General features: G+C 38.3%; 1 protein-coding gene and 1 long non-coding RNA gene across 11 annotated transcripts in view; both read left to right on the forward strand.

The window, feature by feature from the left end:
• The window catches only part of LOC109851730 (dystrophin, isoforms A/C/F/G/H-like), a 401,655-nt gene that overhangs the window by 360,793 nt on the left and 15,452 nt on the right, over nucleotides 1-25,410 (forward strand). The window lies entirely within an intron of this gene.
• LOC109851732 lies at nucleotides 6,617-6,834 on the forward strand. Its single transcript, XR_002249930.1, has 2 exons — nucleotides 6,617-6,705; nucleotides 6,788-6,834. It is a non-coding gene; the product is annotated as an uncharacterized LOC109851732 (long non-coding RNA).

The following is a 25,410-nucleotide window of genomic DNA, read 5'->3' on the forward strand; positions in this document are numbered from 1 at the left end:
GCGTGAACTAAATTTTATTAATCATTTTTCTGTGTTTTATTCGCGAAAGCGGGATTAATGGAAAGAGTGTGAAAAAACGTGTTGGAACGCAGCAAAATATAAATACAAACGGCAGCTGCAGTTTACGATCGCGCACGGAATGTGTTAGTACTACGCTAAAAGACATCGACGTTTCTCTCTTGCCTGCTGTGATATAATAAAAATCAGGACGAGAAAAAAAAAAAAAAAAAGCTGCTGCTTGCGAGAGATTTTAGTTCGGTCTTCGCATCGCTCCGGAGCACGCATTCTTTCGGAAGATAATCGTGCGGTGTTGAGAGAATGTAACAGCGAGTGATAAGCTTCGGCGTGGAATACACAATCGTCAATCACAAAGCAGACCGCGTTCATCCTTAACGCGTCTTGACTATAAGTTATAATTAGACTCTCGGTTGCGCGCCGGTGCGTTGGAAGGATCGAATAGCGTCAAAAGGGAAACCTGTCTGACCGCGTCACGATAGTGAAAGTTAACCAAAAGTAAATCAGCTGTGATAAGAGTTCAGCGTGTGTGTGTGTATGTGTGTGCGCGTGTGTGTATGTGTGATTGAATTATAGATATAAAAAAATTAACTGTACTAAAAATAATATAATATATCGATAAAACAATACGCGCGCTATTTATATAAATATCCGCGAGAAAATTGTAACTGAAAAAAAAAAAATTAGTTACAAAACAAAAAGACAAAAAGTGAGGAACGATAATCGTTGCGCAGTGAATGAATTTCTGTTGAATCACCGATGGAAGAACGATCTGAGATAACAATGATTTCCGGTGAAGGAGGAAAACGCGACCTTAGAACGAATCGAGTGCAAGCAAGCAGTTAAGATTCGATGAGGTTTGGCGGAGCGAAAAGAAGCGAGTGATTTGGACGAAAATGGAGCTAGTGAAAAGCGGCACTATCGAGATGCTGTCTCGTCGGAGTGTGGCGATAAAGGATTACAGTGTCGAGAACGATGGCGAGGATGAAGAGCGGCGCGACGAGAGCGATCGGGCGTCCCTCAAGATCGACCTCTCGATGGCGGAGCAGTTCTACTACGAGGTTATCTCGTCGTTCGAGCAGGAGGAGGTATAGATAGTCGTCCGACACGCCTCTATTAATTCATTACATTCCCCGTTCGCCGATATACCTCGATTACAGATTGCGTTATTGACGAGTGAATCAGTAACGGATCCGACAAAAAAATTCGAGCAGTTGCGTGAGAAGAGTTTTTATGTAAGGTCTCGAATAATCTTGGTATTCTTTTGAAAAATGAACGGTAATTTTTTTTTAAATACAAAGAGCACACACCGGAAAACTCGACGGTCAAAGATTGAAAAGTTTAATTTAAATTAATTACACACTAAACACACAGGTACTTGTGTTGCTATTATTATTCTCATTATATTATTGTCCTCTGTTTCTAAACTAGCAGCATTCTGTTGAAACATTCACACAATTTTCTCTGCACACATACACATTTTTGTATGTATTATTACGCCACTCAAACTAACTTTAAAATAAAAACTCCACGTAAAATAAGTTCTGAAACGGATGAATAAAATGCAGCACGTGCTCCGATATCCTCCTCAATCCGTCATTGACCGCGATCGATGACGACGCGACGTCAGGTGCACGTGTGCACAGAAACGAATTATACAGCTTTAATCTCTTTGCTGCTGCCGATGCTTTAATAATTTACGAGCGCGATGCCTTTTCTCTCTCTCTCTCTCATATAGCGCGCGACATGATAAGACGAACCCTCAAACGAGAACCGGGGAGGGTTTTTGGCAACGTTACAAATCGCCGTTTATTTTAGTTCAAGTTGGTACTTTACGCATATTTGTACGCATCTAGTGTCTGTCTCAGCTGTGAAATAACTCAGAGTCTAACTGTTGCGCCACCACAATTACATTTCACTTGTAAACTACATCGCGTATTTTCGGAGATGTGGTTTTGTCGAAACTAATACACAATACACTTTTGTTCATCTATCTCTATGTAAGCGCTTCTTATTTAATCCTCTATAGCCCCAAGTAGAGTCACATATCGATATATCGATATTCTTTTGGGTCCAATTTCACTTTTAGTTGCAATGTGTCAACTTGTTTTGTGACCTCTTTTTCGTTAAACACGGAGATTGTTTATCGCAGTAGTTGAAAAAATAAATAAATAAAAATAAAATCTTTGAAAATGGTTAATTTATTGTTATAATTTACATCTGGAGGTTGATATTTGCTGGTTACATAAATTTGTTTATATTTACGAAAATATGTTTATATTCTGTCAACAAATTTGCGTGTATACAAGCTGCGTAATGCTTTAACATATATGTACACACACACACACATATATATACATGGAAGAGAGACGAATACCGATCTGTATCTAAAACAGAAAATCATTCGTCTCAAGATAAACGCCGCTCTCGAACACGATCGATTACCTTCACTCTACGATTACCAACTGAAAGTTTTTCCCTTTTGCGCACCTGCAATTCCGCAAGTCACTTGATCAGCGCAATCTGCATCTGTCCGCCGGCTGTTTGGCGCGCATCCGCGCATTTGCGCGGTTCACGAATCGCTCTGAGAACGGGGCGAACCTAGATCCCAAGGTGAACCAGTTGCTCTGATAAAACGACGTAATAAATAACGCTAGCCGTTACGCGCGAGGATCAACGTCTTAAATGCAAGCGCGCGAGACACGCCCACTAAATTGTCAATCGCGAAAACGTCCAGGATGCCACGGACCGCGTGGTTGTAAACCACGCTCGTTATTCGGACCATTAAACTGTTTATCATTCCATCGCGTCGCCGAATATACACGTTTCCTCTCGTCTTTTTGCAATCAATCGCCACTGTCGCGGGATGCGGACAGGAATCGGTCGGCGGGATTGGAACGTAAATCGGTTGTTAAATTAAAAATTCGTCTCGCATTCTTTATCGACTCGCTTTCTCTTTCTCCATCTTGATTTGTCAATTTATTTGATTGTTAAAAAACAAAAAAATTAATTAATGCATTTGCATCTACTCAATTGCGCTTTTCTTGAAGCTCGTTAACTTTAATATTGTTAACTGTTTGATCTTACAAAATCATCGTTTTAGTCTTACGAGGAGATTTCTGAAATATTAGTTTCTCTCTCGCGCTTATAAAGTATTTCACTCTCATTTTTCGTGACTCACCGACTTTCAGTGCCTGGAAATTTTAATTTACACAATTGATTGCAATTGGGTCAGGAAGGACGTCGTTAAATTTAAGTTGTTCTCACAGTCACGTTTTTCTTTTTTTTTATCTCAGGAGCTTGACGTTAAAGAACATCACATCGCGCTGTATTTTTAATCAACGTAGTCGTTTGCAAACTGTCGCCGTGCAAATTTATACGTGCCGATGGTCTTTTCATTCTTGCAATAATCTCGTGAGCTCAGAATGTTCGCAATGACGTCTATCCACCATCGTGAAACACGATGTTGCGAGCGAGCCGAGGATTCTTCTCGGATGTTTCATCGCGCAAAGCACAAAAATGAAACCTAATTTGAATCACGTTGATATCGCGTTCGTCGTTTTCTATCAAAAATATTCCGATATTCCGATTTTCCGTCTTATCGATTAATTGCGCGATTTTTTTTTATCATAATAATTAGCCTCACGACTTACGACCACGCGTCATGGACCGGAAAATGTCTCATTGCTCAGTCTTGGCACGAAACGCGCTTACACTCGACGAACATAAAGTCTTTCTTCGGGATCGAGAGTGGGAGAAGAAACCTGCGCTGTCGCATTGCGCGCGTTGCCGCTTTAAATCCGGAAATAAAACTGCTACCGAAGCATATAAAACGCCAGGAAACCGGTAACGATAGCATCGCATCTGTGTGCATATATATACACCTCCGTAAAAATCTCTGATTACACTTTGCCAACACATTTGATTACATTATCTAAAAGTCTTCCCATCGTCAACTACTCCCGAGCTTGCAATCTTATCATCTGTCATCTTGACTTAAACTCAATGGATATTAAAAATCAAAAACATTCGCAGTAATGATTATAAGAGAAACGCTCAATGTTCTCGCGTTTTCTGATAATCAATATCTCGGTCAAAAAAATTAACAGATAAAAGAGTGACAAATATCAAAAATAATCTGTGATGTATAAATATCGCAGCTTCTTCAACCTTCTGTGCCTACTTGCGATAAGATAATAGGGATCTCTAGTAAAGAAAAAAAAAAGAGAAGAAAGGAATAAAGGGAGAACCGTGTAAAAGGCGAGAGAGGCACTTGTGGCGCGAGTTCCGGATTTCTCGAGTATTTGCTCAATCGTCGAGCGGCGCGTTAAGACGCGCAGTGCGAAACGTTTGACAGTGGGACGTGCCGGAACGCGACGGGAATGCCGATGGCAATCGACCGTCTTCGGCAAAGCATTATCACGCACTCTCCTTCGATGCGCACAGAGAGAACGGATTGTGCGTTGACGATTTGTGTGTCGGGGCGCACCTACTGCTAGACGAGAAGGATGGGCAAGAAGGGCGGGTTGTTCACGTGATTCCACGTGAGGACCTTTCACGAGTGATTATATGACAACGCAACTCAGATGTGACGAGCCATTTTCTAGCTAGCGACTGGTGCGTCTGTATATCGCCGATATCAACTTTGCAACAAAAAAAACAAAAAAAAAAAAGATCTGAAATCATAAATTATCTATAGCTGTATATTGTGACGGACGCCAAAGTCACAATTTATAACAGCTGAAAGCGAGGTGCGCGTTGCAATATGTATGTATATATATATACAATATATGTATGTATATATATGGTATGATTTCTTCAGACCGCCTGTATATAAAATCGTGTATATGTGAGCTTCCGCATAAAAAATAGATAAATTCATTTTTGCTTACTCCTCGTTACCACAACCGCTTCTCTTTATATAACCTCGGAATATTCATGTAAAATTCATAATCGTGACTTATGCCCCTCTTTCCGGGCAGTATACCGAGATTTATAATGCCGCTAAATTTAGCGTGGCTTTCATCAGCCTTTGGTGTACAATAGCGAAGGATATCTATCGAAGAGCCGCGCTCGGGCTATTCTTCTCTCGTCTATGCAAGCGCGCGGAATATAACGAGCGGTTAGATACTCTTTTCTCTCTCTCTCTCTCTTTCTCGACAATATCCAATTATTTAGTTGCAACGACGTCGCGATTTCAAACTGCGCTCGACACGCATCTCATATTGACGCTGCCTCCTTTTCGTCGTCCTCTCTTTCTAAAAGGTGTCTAGTTACGAAGACTGAGAACGATCGGTCGTCCAGTTGCCTGCGGGTATAAATTATTCATTGTTTATATACGAATGAATCCGACCGGAAGAACCGAGAGTGAGAAATATATACGACCTCTAACAGAGTTGGAGGATCTCCGCCGTAACTTCTCACCTTCGATCGTTAAAACGAGAAGCGGGAATGATTGCGAGATCGTCTTGCGACGTTGCGAGAAATGCGCGAGAATAAAACAATACCACCACCGTTCTTTCCTTCTCCCTCGAGATCGATGAAACTAAATTACACGCTCTTTTACAACTTTTGTTTTAGCTTACAATTAAAGATTCGTCGAGCGTGATAAAGCAGATGCCGTGTTTCAGTTGCAACACGATTTCAAAGCACGATGATATAATATAAAGAATGTGTGTTTTAAAAGTGCATAAAAAAATTGACGATATTATTACATTTTAATGTATATTTTATTTTAAAAATACACTAAATTATTAAATTTTATTTTAATACAAAAATATATTAAATAGTATTGTACTGTCTGTGCTATTTAGTATTGTACTGTCTTTATTTTTAGAATTTTCAAAATTGTTGTGAACTTTTTTCCAATATTTTTTAATAGTTTTATACATAAATTGACTTTGATATTTTCTTGTTATTTATCTCATTTGCTGTATTTTGAAATGCACAATATTAAAAATTTATATATATCACGCAATTGTGTATTTCACTTTAATATTCCGTTATCATAGAATTAGAATCGGTCATTTGGAATAATTGCACATGGTAAAATGTCTGATGAAATCAAGTGCTACTGAAAATTGATCGATTCTATGAATAATACGGAAACGAAGAGCATCGTTTGATTACAAGGATGTGATCGAAGACGAGCTCTCGGAGGTACATAGCGTTGGAGCTTCAGCTCACGAAGACAGACTGCAAATCTGCAAGGGTAATCACCCGTCGCGGGAGACGAATGTACTCTTAAATTGCCAAACACTCGTCCGATGAGAAATGGAAGCGTCGTCGAGGTGTCGTTTAAAGAGAAGGAAGAATTTACCCGGTTTAATCGATTTTCACCGTAGAACGCGTTCATAAATCACCCGGAACTAATTTTTCCGCCCGTTGCTGTCTGCGCAATTCGCGAGTCTGTTCGCGAACAAATACATGTTGCAAAATTGCGCAATATAATATTTGTATGTAAAATGTAAATACAATATATGTGCCGATTGTGTCGTAACATCTCAGGGTACGATGAATTTGTGTGACTTTTCATCTCCATAGAAATTGCACTGGCAATTGTTATGATAATTTTCCTAATGGCATACATAGCGTGAAAAAATTATTATAAATCCAACAGCGGTCTGTTACAGAATAGAACCAACAATTTAATTTTTATTTGAAGTTTTCAGAATTTTGAGATACTTAATAGTAAGTTATAAAAAAAAAGTATGTCGTAAAAATAGTATGTCGTAAAAAAAATGTGTAAATCTTCAGTGTGTTCTTGTGACAGTTTTGCGCCGCGAAAAATGAAATGAAAGAAAGCAGCTATAAATTGAGGAAAAAAAAAGAAACGATGTGACAGACGAACCTATAAAATTTAGAGCCGGCATGATCGTCTTGTTCGTAGCTTGTATAAAAGTACACGCATCGTCTTTATTACCACGTAGTAATTAATTCCGATCTTAAATGGACGCGACGTGAAGCAAAGGCCGACGGAGAGTCGCCGACGAAGCCGGAGCGAGTCATGTCCCTCGAGTCTTCTTGGCGGTTCGGTGCAATTTGTGCACCTTTACGACGCGCCGATAAGACGTTCATTGCACTCGCCTCACGCGATAAAGAAAAACCACGAGATAAGGGTCGAAATACGGTGAGAAAGTGACGCAAAGATCAATCCCTCTCTCAGAGTTTCTTGACATTTTTCCTTCTTTCTATACCGTGTCAGAAATCAATTTAAAAATCAAGCTTTTAAAATGTATCTTATATAAAAATATAACTTAAATATTTATCTTGTATTTGATGTTTGAACAATATATATTGCACAAAACTAACAACATATTAAGATTTAATTACAGTATAATTGCGTTAAGACAAACACTCTTAAAGTAAATTTTACAAATTGTGTTATATCATGTCTTTGTGAAATTAGCTTATTATCAATATCCATGTAATTTGCAACGTTATAAAAGCTCGCCATTCAGAGTGCTCGGAGCGACAAATTAAAAGCGTTAAAACCAGCTTTACTTGAGAGTCACGAAAAGTGAGACATCTGGCAATTAAAGGTTTAATTATCCTTAATATTACCATCCTGGATGGAAGAGGCATTATAATTAGTCGTAAGCGTATTCGTTTTATACACTTTAAAGATACCTGACATTCTATTTAAAGTATAAAAATAATAAGGGGCATTCAAAGTTGCATCAAAGATCGTCTAGTCTTCTTAACTACTTGAAATTCTTTTAAAAAGTACAATATACATATACATACACATATATATATATATATATATTGTACGTTTTAAAGAAATTGTATATACAATACTCTCCATAAATTTGGAAATCATCTGTTTTACAGGAATGTTCGATATATTTTCGGCATATACAAGCTTATAAGTGTCCTAGATAAAAATGTTTATCATTATTTCAGACGTCTTACAATGTATCTAAACCAAAAACATGCACAGATCGCTGTCATGCGGTAGTTTGCCTGTAAAACGTAAGATGTTTCCAAACTTATGAACTGTATATTATATACTATATGTATATATATATATATATATATATATATATATATATATATATATATATATTGAACACTAATATATTGAATAATAAAAATGCAAATTTTTCTTTTGCCAAAGTTGTTATATTTCTGTATATAATTTTCTTTCTTAAAGCTTCATTTTCTCAAATGTATCAGAATGTCCATGACATTAAAGAACTCGATAATTATTCATAAAATTTTCTTTCATGAAAATTCAATTCTGCGTCAGAAAATTCATATTACCAATTGTAAAAAAGTCACGAGATTGATTTAAAACGGAAAATCCTGAGACTATTAGCGGGAAATATGTATTTCGAATATATGACGCACTAAACAGCCTGTATACCCGAGCTCTAGATTATCGTCAACATTTGAATTGTTAAATAACAGTCGCGATCATACGCTCATTGAAGCTATTCCGTTATTCAAATCCTTCAAATCCTCGCATTATTAAGTCCCTGTGCGGTAACCACCGACGAGATGACGCGATGCAAACGATGTTGCGTCACACAAAAATCATGTGGAAAGCCATAAAGATTCCGTAAACTTTTTTTATGTGGTGCAGTTTTGTTTGAATTGATAACGCGCGATACGAGCGTGTCGACTGGCGCAATTATCGTTACGTATCGCGATGATATCACATGCGACGACCGTCGCGTCGGCACGTGTCGAGTAATTTGTGGAAGATTTTTCTTTTTTTTTTTTTTTTTGTCATTTCGCGTACGAGAATCACATCACGGTGATGTTGCGATGGCGTATAATGGAGAGTGTTTCAATGTTCTCTTAGAGATGAGGGAAAATATCACAACATACTTTTATCGCGCGTATATTCTCTCGACGTTTCCGCCTCCCTCGCTGTTTCCCTTGAAAAAATATCGCTGATGCTTTTCGTCACACGCACGCAACCAAAAGTATCGGTATCGTCATCGTATATTCGATACAGATACGCGCGGAGCATTGATCTTTCGGCGAGCGTGAAACGTGGTTGAAATCCATTAGAACAGCCGTTCACGGAAATATACGCGCGAAATATCGCATCGGCTATAAATAGCGGCGCATTTAATTCGCGCACGTGTCGATTGTCCCGGGAAAAGATAAGAGCGCGTGAAAAATTTCCGCGCGTATCGATTCCGGCGCGATCGAAACGATTTTGCTGAGGCGACGTTTCGTCGGAAATGACGGTCGCATCAGCGTATATACACAATCATTCGTAGTCGTGAGAAGTAAGTTTATCGAAACCGCGATCTCTCTCTCTCTCTCTCTCTCTTCCTCTCTCTCTCTCTCTCTCTCTCTCTCTCTCTCTCTCTCTCGAAGGACGATAAACGATGTGTACTCGAGTCGAGACTGTCAGCTCGCGGTGCTCGTTCCCGAGCTTGCGATTTACATCGCGATGGCAGATGTAAATCGCGAAGGTACTACACGTTTGCTAAGTGCCGCTTGTCAGGCATGAACGCGGTAACGAAATGAAGTTCGTAGAAAATTCACGCGAGGGTTACTAATGTGCCGTGTCATATAGCTGTGACATGGATGTATGACTGAGAAATCCGAGGTTTATTAACGCGAAGAATATTAATTGTCATCGATTCATGCGTGAAAAAAAGAAAGAGAAAAGAGAAAATCCAATATGTTTTCCACAACAACATTAATAACACGCAGAAAACTATTTGAGAACATAACGTGAAAAACAGTTTTGTGAATCCGATAAAACGATCGTTACAAGAGCAGGAACGCTAAAGTCTCGATAATTGATAACGGACGAAACCGCTAATTTAATTTTCACGATTCCCGGAATGCGGTTGAGAAACAATGCGCTGCCTCATTTCTACTGCCTAATTAGCGGTCTATCCACTCAGCGAATGTGTTTCGATTATCGAATCGCGCGCGGTCGTTTAATTAACGCCGGAATACGTAGCTTCTTTTCCAGCCGAATTCGCGTAATGACACCAGGAGAGAGCACCAGAGCTGGCACGGACGGAGATTACGCGCGGGGGAGAGACAGCTGCGCTAAGGATCTCAGATTTCAAATGGCCTTTCAACTCGCGTTACACGCGGGTCTAAGTAGTCCGGTTTATATACGGGCTCGGACAAACGCGCTATCGTATGAGCTCGTTCCCAACAGGGTCTCGCTTGTGCCGCGCGTAATTGACCACCGTCTTTATCGGGCGTGTCTATCTCGTGATTTTTAAGAAGTCGCAAATTTCACGAGCGCGTTGCGAAATGCGTTAATGGAATGTTCGGTCGAGGAAGTTACACGGAGAGGAGGAGATTCACAGAACATAAGATTGTTTTGTACGATGAATTCAATTTAAGAATATTTTTTGTACCGAGAGAAAATTTAGTTGGAATAGTTGTGAACGATTGTGAAGAAACGCATGTTTGTTAATAATTTTATACAAGAAAATTTTTCATGTACTAACAGAACGATACGAGATTATTTGTTTGAATTTTATCCTGGGCAAAACATTGTTCCTAGGTAAATTATTCGTACTTTTGTAGATTCTTTACATTGAACATTGCGAAAAAATGCCTCAGCAACCTGAATCGGTGAGTTGCATCTGTATGGGTTGCGAAAACGGATTCAACTTTCGAACAAGATGTTTTTCACATTGGTTTTTTCAAATTAAATTCATTAAAGTATAAAAGGATTAGATTGTTTCTAAATACGAGGTGTATACGATATGGATTTTCGAAAAAATTAATTCCAATTGCAATGTATATTAATGTATACTTAAAAAAATTATATAATTCGCACTTACACACAGCGCAAGGATCTTCAAGGGGTTAAATTATTTTTCTCTCTCAGTTGAAAACTAACACAGTCTTATTTTAAGTATTTAAGATTATTAAGAACATTTTGTTGCAAAACAATTTATTATGATTGTTAAAAAAGATACTGTGCGCGCGCGAAATAAGATTCTCATCTCCCAAGTTCGTTTTAAGGCAAATATCGCACAGTCAGAGACGAGATTGCGAAGCAAAGGCGAGTTTTTCTGGTGCGCCTTGACGCCTCGAACAAAGAAAAAAAAAAAAATACACGATCGTAAAACAGGAACGCGAGCAATGATTGTCGATCCCTCGAGCTTCCGGTCGGAGCAAAGAATCAAAGTCGTCCGTATCTCTTTGACGGTGGCTAACGAACGTCGTACTTAAAAGTCTGTTCACAACGAGAGAGAGAGAGAGAGAGAGAGAGACGGAAATTATAATCAAGACGAATCACTGCGGAAAATGAACGTTAAGGTCTCAACACGTCGGGCTTGAAACTCGTTACGATGACATCCGACGAATTAAGATCTCAGACACGCTACAGCTTTTCATTGTTCTCTTTGTCATAATTTATCGCGTATTCCTGGTAGGAAAGCTGATCGCGCAGCTCGCCGTGATAACTTCAGATTCTAATAGCATTGCAAAGTGCAATATATGTATATGTATATATATATTCTCGCGACGTCGTACTTTTTACTCTTTATTTCATCACTTTGTCGAACTTAGAGCAAATGTCATTGTATTATAAACATTATATAGATATTATAGAGAAAAAGAATTGCACACATTAATCTTATATTAATATTATTAATAATAAATTGAAATAAAATAATAATTATTTTATTGCTTCATTAAACCGATATCAATATTTTTAAAAGTCACGTTTATATTTGTGTATCATACATAAAACATTTTTCTGCATTACACGGTTCTCTATTTATTTATAATTCACATATATAACGTTAATTATATTTCAGAATTAAGTCGTAAAATATACCGCATTTTTAATATTTTGTAAAAGTGTGTAATAAATGTCACACAAGGGCGTAAGTGGAATAATGGAGAATAATATCAACTAGATTAAAGAAAATATGAATGTATACGAACGATGTGAATGCAATGAACTGTGGCACGTGGTAAAAATAATTCTCTCTGGCCTCGTTTCAAAATCTGCTGCAAATTTTCGCAAAAAAACAACTCTTTTTTTTCTCCCGGCGTCGATAGAAAAACGGTCGGAAAATAGAGGTAGAAATAATAGCGTAGCAGCGTGGAGTCAAAAGCATGACAAAAATGCGAATATTCTGAATAGCGGCCGAAGAAGTTAATTATATACACTCACATGCGCTCAATTACCGCTACATCATCGTCGCCCGGCCGTGATGTTTCCAGAAGCAAAATAATATAAACGTAGCGAAATTTTGCTGCTCGATTCGTGAATTCTTCTTTCTTGTTGGTCATGTTGGCTGAAGAGCCGGGTTGTAAAATGAGAGACCGAGAGACATATGACACAAGTACCCTTTGACGACTGGAAAAGTTTTCCCTACGGACAGCCTGGATATACTCTTTAATGACGCTAACACTCGAAAGGTTTACGATACTGTCTTTTATCGTTTTTCTCGAGCACCCGATTAATCTATTATGTAGATTGTATATACGCTCTGTGTTGAGAATAATAAACAAGCGGACGGTATATAAAAGCGTGAGTATAAAAAAAAATTACAACGATGAACTGTCAGGTTAAAATAAACGACGACCACTTGAGGAAGTTGAGCGCATAACCGCTCCGTCTAGACAAATATGATAAAACATAGTCTGTGTTTTCCGTAACGTGAAAGATATAGCGCGCGAATAATTATCTTAATATAACACAATAAACTGTTTCTGAGACGGATCATATTTTGTAAGCTTCGTGTACTTGGTGTATTTATCTGTACGTAAGTAAACTATATATAAACACATGCACCACGAAGTAGTTGCGTAAAGGCGTATACGAATATCCGATGTCTCGGAGCTCGTGTAATTTTACCTGTTTCGATCTAGATAACACAGCGAGTTTCGTAATACACACACACACACACGCGCGCGCGAGTTACAGGTTCTCCTCTATCAGCAGTTTTACGAGAGAAAGAGCATTGTATACATTGCATGTGCAAGTATTTTCAAACGCGCTCTTTGACATTTTTGAGACACACGTGTACGGAAAAAACATCGAATATTTTTTCAACCAAATTCTCGCTCGGAAACGCCACAAATCTCGTTTACTTGACCGTAAAGCGACCGAATCGCCATAAATAGGCGCCGAAACATCCCGAGCATAATCATGAATGTGTAAAAGTCGTCGGTAGTACGGTCACGTAACTTCGGGCCAACAGCGCGGCGCCGGTAACGCGAGGAGATACGCTTCAAAGCGGGGTTTCAAGGTTTTAGAACACCTTTTAGAAGAGGTGGGGATTAATTACAGGCCCCTTAATTTTCGCCGCGTCGTAGAAAGGACGGGAGATGAGCGAACGAAATTCGCTGCTCGATTTGAGTTGCCGATCCTTCAGTGTTCCATTCATCATGCTTCGTTCGAGTTGAAGTTGAAAGGATAAATGACAGCACACGACGAAGAGCTGGGAGAAAGAGAGAGAAAACGGAAGAGATCGGAGAAAGGAACTGTTTCAACTCTGTTTTGCCTTGAATTAAAATATTCATCATTAAATTCAAATAAAGGCCGCGTAGAGGGAAAACTAAAATTTATTGGTGCTTGAAAATCGCGGACAAATTTAATTAGCGTGAGAAGTTAGAAATATTAGTAAAGAAAAGTGACCTTGTCTCTCTTTATCTGGATAGAGCGAGACGGAGAGAGAGAGAGAGAGAGAGAGAGAGAGAGAGAGAGAAAAAGAAAAGGGTAAAAATATAATAGTCAAAAGAATCTAGAAACTTAGCACGTTCAAATGCTCCGTTCGGTCGATTAAGCGACACTGAAAGAAGAAAGGTGTTCGCTTCGTGTCCAAAAGGCCGGGCAAGAGAATCAGCAGGAGAAGAGCGAGAGGAGTTTTAATGGGGCAGCTCTGCCTTCAATGGGAAAATTGTACCGGAAGTCTCCGCGCAGCGGAACGAGCCGCTGAAACGCGCAGGGGTTAAAGGCCCATTAAGTGCGACGCAATCTCGCCCTGTGCTACGACGCGTTTTACGACAGGCAAGAACTTCGAGTGCGTCCGAGTTGAGTCGCATTAATGCGTGTCACGCATATATGTACATCACCCAGGACACGCGCGATCACGCGTGTGCGTTTTCAATTTTTTTGCACGACTCATCCACTTGCAGAAATCCGCGGGAGTGTTTCCAAGAAGTTTATCGCGATTTTCTCGAAACATTCTTGTCGATATTTCCTGAAGATTTAATATATTGTGCATTATTCTCTGATCCTGTAAACCCTTGTTCTAGGGTAGGTACGTATCCTGTAAACACCCTGGACATTTATGTCTGACGCGATTTTTTTTTATTGATTAAAACGGCTTTGCAAAAACTCTGTAAAAATTCATGGGATTTTATTCAACATTCTGTTTTAAAGAAATAACATTTTTGTTTCTGATATATTTTTTTAGAAATTTTTTCACTAAATAGTTAATAAGATTTTTTTCATTTCCAAGAATCGCTCGGACATTAGAGTCCGCGGGATTTACACAAGATTAGAGTTATATTAAAATGCTTTTACGTGAACTGTTTTGACATTTTTGTTTTTCTAAAAGATGAAAACTTGGAGATAAAAATATGACTGCTAAACAATATAATAATTGTCAACAACAACAGCAATGTGATATTGTCGCTATTTATGTGTCGTTTCAGACACTTATCGATCGTTTCTCGTGTATGTGTCTGAAAATATTTCGATACGACAGAACACGCGCGAAATGTTAAGAAATTCGTGTGACAATCTTATTGGAAATGTCATTGGAAGCAAAACTATGTACCTGTAATATAAATATCTCGTGTGCGAATTCTATTGTGCGAAATAACTTAGAGATGCTGAGCAACTTTCTAGTAAGATATCTAGTAAGATGAAATTCCGCGAATTTTTGCTTGCTATGCTGAGTATGCAAAAAACAAAACAAAACAAAACAAAACCGACGACGACCGTCACTTTCAGCTTTCGTTTTCTGAAACTGAGGAACGCGGAAATCCGAGCTCACCTTCGAGGAATTTTACTCATGTTGTGCGCCGCTAACTGCGGTTTGCTAACTTTGGATTTACACTACTCGGGATCGTAGTTTCATGTTGCGATGGTTTTTTTTTTTTTTCATTACAGTTTCTTGCGCGTGAGAAAAAAAGTTTTGTTTAGTTTCTTCCCAATATATCTCGTACATTAGATTAGAAATCCCGTTTCTTCGAGAAAATAGATAACAACGTTAAAAGATTGCAGAAAGAATCTCTTTTTGTATTTAGCTTCGCGCTGCGCGAATTAAATATTGTACACATCGCACGAAACTTTTATGTCGCGAATTCGATACCTGTAAATTTTCGATGTTCCAGTATTCGGAATTAACAAAAGCGTAGAATTTCTCAAAATTGTAACCTTATTAGCAGAGATGCGTGTTTGGAACTTTCGCTTTGGCAGACATTCCATTTCGTTAATTATGTTAATTCATGTACACGTCGACATTTTTGCATGCGCGAGGATTGTGCAATATTATACATGTACGGTGAGTGTTGAAACGCGCACCAAATGACGCGTCCCGATATCAGCGACAGTTTCATATCACATTCACGTGATAAAATTACAATAAATACGTTTATAAAAATTACGGTGTAAAGTCGTAAATATTCATGAGTACGTCGAGATTAAAACATACACACACGACGCAATTCGTCCGGCAAGTATGTGTCCTCTCTCTCATAATTTATTTCTCTAATAATATCGTACACCTCAACTAAAACTTGGAAAGTAATAATTTGAGTTGAATTTATTTATAAATCGCACATCACACACGCGAAAAAAAAAGATAATTTATTAATATTAAAAATAACAATAGTCGTTGTCTCGTCCAACGCACATTTTTTCTTTTTAATTTGTTTCTCTCTAGCCGTATTTGGTATTTTAGTTAACGAACACGTGAGCGAGACGCGAGCGAGTTTAATTTGCGCTATATAACACGCGCCATTCATTTTCAGTTAGATGCGCTTTCAGCTGCGAATTTATGCGAACACATTATACGTAAACGCATTGCGTACTATGCGGCGAGATGACCGGCGGTCACAAAGTTCCGACAGGCATGCGAAATGCGTTCGCGCAAGATCTTTAATAAAACGCTTCATAATACCTCGCCTGCCAATCTTCTTACGCTACAATTGCATTGCACGTTTCCGCATAATACATATCCGCTAGTTTTTTTTTTTTTTTTTACTTCTCTCGCTCGACACAAAAGATGCAATGTTTCTGTTTCATCGCGCACACTAGACGGCAACCATTTATTTAGATCTTGTAACATTCCTGTCTCACGCACACACATCATGAAATTTCTATAGCGCGCAACACTTGCACGTAATAATTAATAAATTTATCATAATTTGCTGAATAATATAAACTTAAAATCACCGTTTGATAAATTTCTTTCATATTATGTTTGAAAATTACAAAATGCATTTATAAATTTGTAAAAATATATTACAAATCCTATATTAAAAAAGGCATGTGTATCAAGAAGTGCGCGTTTTGGAGCCGAATGTATCGCATCTATTGTTGCCTCTTTTCCGCGTTGCCGATTGGTTGGTTGGTTGATCGAGTCGAATCGAATCGGTAAAATCGAGAGAGTAAATAATGAAAAGCGATTTTGAGACAGTTCGTCGTATATGTAGAGAAAATTAAAAACGCGCGCGTAACTAAAGTCACGTAACAGGAAAGAGTAGAAAAACAACACGTGAAAATAACGTGACTGTAATTTATATTATATATAACATTAAATAATACATATTATATATATAATTTATTATATATTTATAATATTATACTTTATATTGTATTATATGTATTATATACATACTACAGAGTAATGTCACTGACCTCGGCCGCGCGGCCTTGGCGGGGTCACTGACTTCGGTCACGTGATTACGGTATATATATATATACATATATGCGTATGTGTGTGTATTATATATAGATATAGAATATTACATATAATATATATAATATTCTTTTTTTTATCTTTTTCCCTGTCACGTGTTGTTTTTCTACTTCTCTCTCTCACTATTTTTTGAGTTTGATTTTTATGCGTTATTTCTGAAATTTCTTATATGTGTATTATATATGGTTTATAAGACGTATATACTATCTGTCATCGCGGTAACAGGTTGTGTTCACTGATAACACGTTAAATAAAAATAACAATAGCGTGCGCGTAGCGCGCGCATGTGTTGTGCTAGTATTTACAAATTTTGTCTTTTCAATTTTTTTTTAATTTGATAAATACAAATGCGCAATAATAAATAAGAAAAAATTGAATCAATGTTTTCTGAATTTTCTTACTTTACTTCACTTCTCTGTTTACCTCAAACGTGAATCTTTTCTCGTCATGTTTGCGTGCTTTAAACAGTCTTTCAAGTTACGTTAAAGCCGAGTTTCTTCTCGTTATTTTTAAGCATAAGCATAGTCCCTTTTTCCACGTAAGTTGTTTCTCAAACCGTGTGCACGTGTCTCGCGATGCAACATTATTTCACTCAATAATGCATCGCTGCTTTTCCATCGTGTCAGTCAGTTCAGGATGCGCGCAGCCGTGACTCGATTAAGAGGCGAGTTACGATGCACCCGCGAAACTCATTTGCACTGTATCTTAAATTAAACGCGTCGCGTAACAACCGTGGTCAATTGTCACGCGGCGCGGCTGCACATGACATGTGCGCGCGATTATTGCCCTCTTAAATAGAACACAATATATATTCGTCATCACATAAGTGTAAATTATGTCACGTCACATATCGCGGATCAATTAACGCGCGTTCGCAAGCATCAAAATCGCTAAACCATTTCGCGCGGTGACGAGCGAGAGATTATTTCAAACGTCCTCGAAGCTGAAAGCAGATTAAATGTCGCTCTCTGGACACTCTGACTGAAAGTGAGATAATTTCGTACAGATAAGTGTCCGCATCACGGTCGTCGCGCGCGTGCAAAAAAACTTCATATACCGCACTCATTGTGTCCGTATCTCTTTCTAAGATAAGAAGCCACGAACACATGTCGCGTTTGATTGAATTCTACAATCGCAAAAAGTATATTTTTGCTTCGAACAAAAAACGAGAGAATGTATGTTGCACATATCCTTTTCAATTCGATCGAGATACATCGTGTTCTATCTAAATTTGAACACAATAACGTATGATCTCTTGCCGTTTCGTGATATATATTAAGTTTAAGCCGAGCGAGAAGACGGACCGGAATTATTTGAAGGAAACGCGGACGGAATAACACCCTCGCACTTGCGTTTCTTGCATCCTTGAGTAATTATATTTCCTTCGCAGCCGTGTTGCGAATAGGTTAATTAAGACTCTCGCGCGCACGTAGGTGTGTATACGTATATACATATATATATATGCGCATTATAAAAATATTTCTTGTCCGAGCTAGAGAATTATTTCGCTTGTTTTGACGAATAAATCTTGCATCACGAATTTTTAAAACACACGCGAGAACTTTTCTCTCGCGCGCTCTTTTTTATTTTTTTTTATTTTATTTTTGCACGCTCAATTAAGATCGTGACAAACAATACCTGAAGAGATTACATTTGAACGCGCGCTAGCTCACGCGCGTGCGCGCGTGAGCTTTTTTTATATATTTTGCACGTTAATTACTTCATTTTTTTTTTTTTTTTTTTTTTAATATTATTCTCTAACATATTTATTGGCGTTTTTGGTCTACAGATGTTTTTTTTTTCATTCTAGAATTTAAACCGACACAAAACTCTAACTTTTTTTTTTTTTTTTTTTTTTGCCGTGCATTATATACACATGTTTATGGTTCGTTATAACGACGAACCCGGGTGTATAGCATTTTACTTGCAAAATGAATATACAAGCGGCCGCTGTGTTTTAATTACATTTGTAATTAAATTCCGCCCATTCTATTCTGAATGACACGTTCTCGAGCGCGGCTCTTGTGGAAATTCTTTATATTCGACATTGTGGGAGGAGAAGTCGCGTATTTCTTACTTATGTTAGTTACTTACGTTAGACGTTCAACTTCGGCCTCTCTTCTTCCGGATCCGCTTCTTATGTACCTACTTAAAAAGCAAAATAACATATACGTACATGCCGAGTGCTTTGTGCGAGTCGTATTCTCGCGTACCTACGCGTTTATTACGCGCGCGCGTACTTTCGTTGCGATTGTGTCTCGCACACAGACAGAATGTTTTGTAAATTTTTATTTGTGAAATGAGTCTTGGATAGAGAGACATGTACGAAACGCAGAAAGGAAAATTAATTCGAGAGACAAGAGGTATATATTTTCTCCTTCTATATATATATATTTTACACAGGCGTCTTGTTGATTATCGTAAATATCGATAAAAGTTAAATCAAGAACCCGCGTGAATAATTAAATGCACAGTCATACACAGGCTCCGACCTAATTCCGCTCGATCAGACATCAGAGAAAGAGACATTCGCGAGAGAGAAAATCTAACGGGGGTCGTTCTCTCGTACACGTGGTGGTGTGCGTTAGTACGTGTGTGCAAACTTAAAGGCCAAGCGAACACGGTCTGCTATCCCGTAGTCACGGTTCAAACGAGCGTAATATCGCATAGCAATTTTGCGAATTACGAAATTAAATTTATTGAAAATATCGCGCAAGACGCAGAATTACGCGCGCGCGTATTCACGCTGCGTAATGATACCGGTCATTTCTACCTGGTGGAGATGTTAACGTTATTCGCGCGGACGTCAATCAGGCCACAACAATTTGCCATTTCGCAATAACGCGTTAACCAGCGCCGCAATTACCCGAATCTTTTGTCTTCTTTTATGCTGTCATTATGGCAATGCACAGTCTGGCGTTTGCACGCAGCGCGTATTCGCGCGCGCACAAGCCGGAGGAGTCGGCCGACCGTGTGCTATAATCGTATTGGCCTAGTCTTTTTGTGCCGCGCTCGTGGATCAGGGAAAACGTTTATGATCGCATTATCGCGCACACCTCCTGCATTCCTGGTAGATACTGTTGTTGTTACTTTTGCGTTGCATACGCGCGTTGTCCGTTGCTCACAATTCACTTTTGCAACCCATACGGTTATATTAGAGTTTTCCGTAAATTAGCGGATATATATTAATTTCGAAAAAACGCAGTTTGCTGATTTTGCACATTTTCGAAATAACATCGTTGCGCGCGGGGAATTGTTTCTTCGTTTCCGTTTTAATACATACGTACACAATTGTGTACACTTATTGCACATTTTTGTGCAATGATTTGACACATTTGGGTCTGGTTGCAATTCACAGAAATTGCAACATTCGCATGTTTTAAAGGCCAGTCATCGAGACTTGCAATAGCGCGACGCCATGCAAAATCGCAAATAGCGTGCGTAAGCTTGGCGATAAGCGCGCTAGTGTCGTTGTTTCGCAATCGTGGCGGCGCGTTAACACGAGCGTGATAATGATTGTTACCGTATAACAACGTATCTCGTTATAAACCGTGGCAAGTAGAGTACGTACACGGTCGGTCGATCGGTCGGGTCGGTTGCTAAAGCCACTGATCTCGCAGACAATTGCGCGTAATTAACGCTAGGGTGCCTCGCTTGTTGCGAACCCACTGCGGAGAAGCGTATCAGTGTCTCGCGCCTGTGCTCTCTCTTCTCTGTCTCTCGTATAGATATATATATATATGTATACATATATATACAGATACTATCGCGGAAATTGCTCTTACCGTTTCTCCGTCTGCTAATCCAATTCCCGTGCAACTCACGAGTTTGTCCTACGGCCGGCGGCGGCTGGCTTCAGATTAAACGCCAGATAGACGTCTAACGACAGCGTGGTGGCCTACTGTTTTCACTTGCGCAATGTTTCTTTCGAGTTTTTCGTATCTTTCTGCCGCGGTCTTTTACAATTGTTTTATCCCATCCTATAAAGCCACGTGTTTCTTGTAAATTTCAATTTGAGCTTTAGCGCGCTCATCAGCGTCTTGTTATAAACTTATTAAACTTATTTCAAACTTATTTTATTTACGAGAAGATATTCAAATTATAGAATCTTGTAAAATAATATCAGAAGAACATAGTTTGTTTCTTAAGTTTATTCCGTACTTTGTTTTACATATTACTTGTATTTTATACTTCATACACTATTATGTATATTTTTTTATTTATATATTTTACTTGTATATTTTACTTAATAAGATTTATTTTATACATCACTCTCCCAAAGTCTACTCGACTTATGTTTGACAAAACAAAAACACGTAGAAAAATTTAATTTAGCTATAGTATATATTTATTTACTTAGATATTTTACTTAATAAAACTGTTTCATATACCATTACCGAGATCCACCGATGTGTTCGATTAAAAAAAAAAAAAAACACACATTGGAATTTAATTTAGCTTCAAAGTGCGTGTAATTTAACGCTTGACATCGCGTCATGCGCTTTCATTGTTGCGCAACCTATTGCGGAGTTTGTCATTTTCCTTTGACCTGTAGGCACTGTAACACAGATACTATCGGGGAAATTGCTCTCACCGGTTCCAGGAGCAACTAATTCAATTGCCATGCTGCATACCGCCTATATAGACGTGTGTTGTATACGGGGGTTACAATACATAATCACGGTGTGAGTAAATGACTGACATGATGATTGATGTCGAGTAATCTCTAGAAACAAATAAAAATAAAACAAATAATTCAAGAGCAGAGAGAAAGAGAGAGAGAGAGCAGCACACGCTCAATAATTAAAATTTTAATTGTTTAACGATTTTGTACGCGACAAAAAATGATAACGGATACAATACATTTGTAAAGTTAATTGACATATAGTTTCAAAACGAAGATTATTATTGCCGCAATGCGTGCGAGTTATACCGAGCAAAGACAAAGAAGCGTTATACATACAGCGTTACACGCGGTGACAACTGCCGTAAGGCAGTCGCAAACGAGCTTTCGGCAAACCCGGTGCGTACGTGCGTTACATACATCAGCATCTATTATTTGCAACGAGAGACTGAATTGTTGCACCACGCCCCACGGCGTATGCAGATAATATCGTTGAAATTTCTATTACCGTTTCACATCGTCTATTAATCCGATTCCGCGCCCGTTCGCTTATTCTGTAACATTCTGTTCCACGATGGCTGCCAACGGTCTCGTTCTGATCAAGTCCAGATCGCAGGCTTCGAAACAGCACAGACTGATTTGTCCTGATGATTTATTTGCGAAATTTGCCGCGCGATGTTGTCTGCGAAATTACGATAATGTAACAATAATTCGATACGATCCGAAAGAATCGTCAGACAACGGGCGGACATTACAATGCAAATTAGAGGACGTTGCCGCTACGACAGCATCGCTCTGTCGGATTAAGCGGCTGTTGTATCCAACGTCGCTCTCGCATCAACCCTCATATCAGAGCCGTCCTACCGCGCGCGGCGTATCAACCGGGGGGTGCCCTTCCTCGTGCGCAGATACTATCGCGGAAATTGCTCTTACCGTTTCTCCGGCTGCTAATCCAATTCCCATGCAACGTGATCTTTCAGTCGTACGTACGGCCCTGCAACCAGGGTCTGGAACGACTGATTTCAGATAAGAAGCCAACTTAGAACAGGAGAGCACAAACGAGAGAGCTTGAAGTCTAATCGACTCGTGGAGATCGTCGTGTGAGAGATAGTCTTGTCTCGCAAACGAACGATCGCGTGTTCTTCGCGAATTGTACTTGACGAAGAAACTGTCGATTTTTGCGAGAAATTTTGAAAAACGAACTCCAACATACCTATATATGTATCGCAGAAATTGAATCAAGCGCGCGTCCCGTCCACGGCTCGCAAAAATCGCTCTTGTATCTATCGACAAAAGCGTGCGTGTCGCATCTCGCAGGATTGTAGTGAAGTCTCGCGATTTTTAACAACCACATCTCTGTCATTCTTGCTCGTTCTCGTGTGAAATACCGTCGCGTCAAGATATATTTCTCCTCTGCGAAATGCGTTTTTTTACGATAAATCTATTTCCGGAGAAATATATATCTTCCCATCGCACACGTGATTCGAGACGCGTATCGCCTTGTTATTTAATCCGATAAGTTTGCCCGCATTGTTAAACGTTAACAAAGCGGGCAAACTTGTGCACATTGTTGTTCATAAACTTAATAACTTGGTATATCCCAAGATAACAGAACTTTACTTATATACATACATACATATATATGTATATATATATATATATATATATATATATATATATATATATATATATATATATATATATACTTTGTTTATATTATGTATTTTGTGAAAATTATCTATTCTGTTGCGGTACGCGTTGAAAACTTTAGCATACGATATGCGCCAATCACAGTGGATCAATATTGTTGTATACTTTGATTTTATTATGTACTTTGTGAAAATTATTTATAATTCTGTTGTTGCAAAATACGTGTTAAAAACTTTTGCCAACAATAAACGCCAATTCTAGCGGATCAATATTGCGCGGAAATCTTTCGGTAAGGAACATTATCGCTCGTAGAACAAAATCTCGCCTCGATGGTTATTCGAGAGGGGTCGGCCTTTCTTAAGTTTACTCACATAATAGCGTTCCTCTCTTCTTCACCGCAAAGTATCTAATTTCCGTCGTCATATAAAAGATATACCGTTTCTTTATTGCACAGTCTTTACATTAGAAGAATTTCTATACGAACGTCTTCTTCTTCTTCTTCTTCTTTTTTTTTTTTTTGTTTTCTTCTTTTTCTTCATCCTCATCATTTGGTTAACACGTTATTTTTGAGGCGCATTCTTAAATCGCGCAGACTTCCCGCGTTGCTCGAAAGACACGTGTCCCGCATATTTTTGGTACGTTTGATAGTCCGTCTGCTAATTTCATCCTCGCGCTCTGAGCTTTTCGTACAAAAATACTCCGTTCGTTGCAACTTCAAGATTCTTTGAATGAGTGTCAAATGTTTACGACTGTCACGCACGTTTTCACACAAGTTTCATCTGTTGTACGAATTGATCGATACGTATCCATTTTGATTGATTTTTATAAATATATAATAGTTATATTTTTATAAATATATAATAATTATATTTATATTATATATTTAACTATATATACAAAAATGAGTTTGCGACTTTTCTTATCAAAGCATCAAATTAAAGGACTGTATTTTTTTTTATTATAATTTTATTTTTATTTTCACTTTATTAAGAGAAAAGGTTAACGAACATATTACAAAATATAAATATCCTTTCTCTTATCTGTCAAAGAGATACACCAATTTAAATTAATAATTACTAAGTGCGTGACAATACCTGTGTGAAAGCGACTTTTGAAGATCTTAATTGCAAAAGCGCATTAATTACAACGCGTTTATACTTCAGATAAAAGTTACAACTATCGCTTCAATATTGCAGGGGGAAACTCGGAGGTTAAGGTCTAGGGTACGTCGCGCTGGTTTGTGGCTATGAACTCGACTTATAATAGATGCACATGGCGTATTGCCAACAGCGAGGCGCCACAATATTGCCGCTTAGTCACCTCAGACCAGACTTCTCTTTGTCCGCCTCAACGACGATGCAATAAATAACAAAAACCGCCGTGGAAAATCTGAATATTTATGAGAGAATTCGGTAGGCTGTCGCACGCGGTTTCACACTTTCTTCGCTTCTTCTTGTTCCTTTTCCAGAGGACACTTGTGCAAGGAGATACGTAAATTACCTTGTATTTCTTCGCCAAGTATTAATTTTCAGTTCTCTCGTTCTCGGTCTCGCACACTTCGCGCTATTTAATTCTATCAATTTTGTGAAAGAGAGAGAAAGAGAGACAGATGATTTCTTTCTCTAAAAAATAATGTAACGAAAATAAGACGATTTTAATCCTTCAAAAACCCTTTTAAAAATTGCGCATTGGCGTTTCTAGAAAAAATTAGTTTTTCTTAAACGCTTATCTTAGAAACTAGTAGAAATTTTTTCAATTTGTTTTTTTTTTTTTTTATCAACGCAGAATCGTTTTCAAACTTGTGATTTAAAAACACAAAATTGAGAAAAAATATTGATTTTTCGCGGAGATATTCGATTTTAAAGTCGCGTGGGTCTCGCAGACCCAATTTGTCAGTACTCGTAGGTCATTTTTGAAGTTGCTCGTTGAAAAAAATGATGCAATTGTTGTATGCGAAATGTACTCTACTTTCTCTCGTGCAGAAAACATGTCGCAATAATATAATATAACAATACAGCTAAACAAATTCTTATTGAACGATTTGATGAACGGTGTGGTTATATGTGTGGTATTATTGGTTATAGAAAGAATTAATTCTCAGGATTTAATATGTAAAGATGAACAAAATGAATTTATTATAATTAAAGTTAACAATTAAGCGGTTTCACAACTTTCGATAGCTCACGCGACTAAGTGGTTTCACACTTCCGATAGCTCACGCGACTAAGTGGT

This window comes from Pseudomyrmex gracilis, unplaced genomic scaffold (genome assembly GCF_002006095.1).
Source record: "Pseudomyrmex gracilis isolate BER0280 unplaced genomic scaffold, ASM200609v1 scaffold_19, whole genome shotgun sequence".
NCBI classification, from domain to species: Eukaryota; Metazoa; Arthropoda; class Insecta; order Hymenoptera; family Formicidae; genus Pseudomyrmex; species Pseudomyrmex gracilis.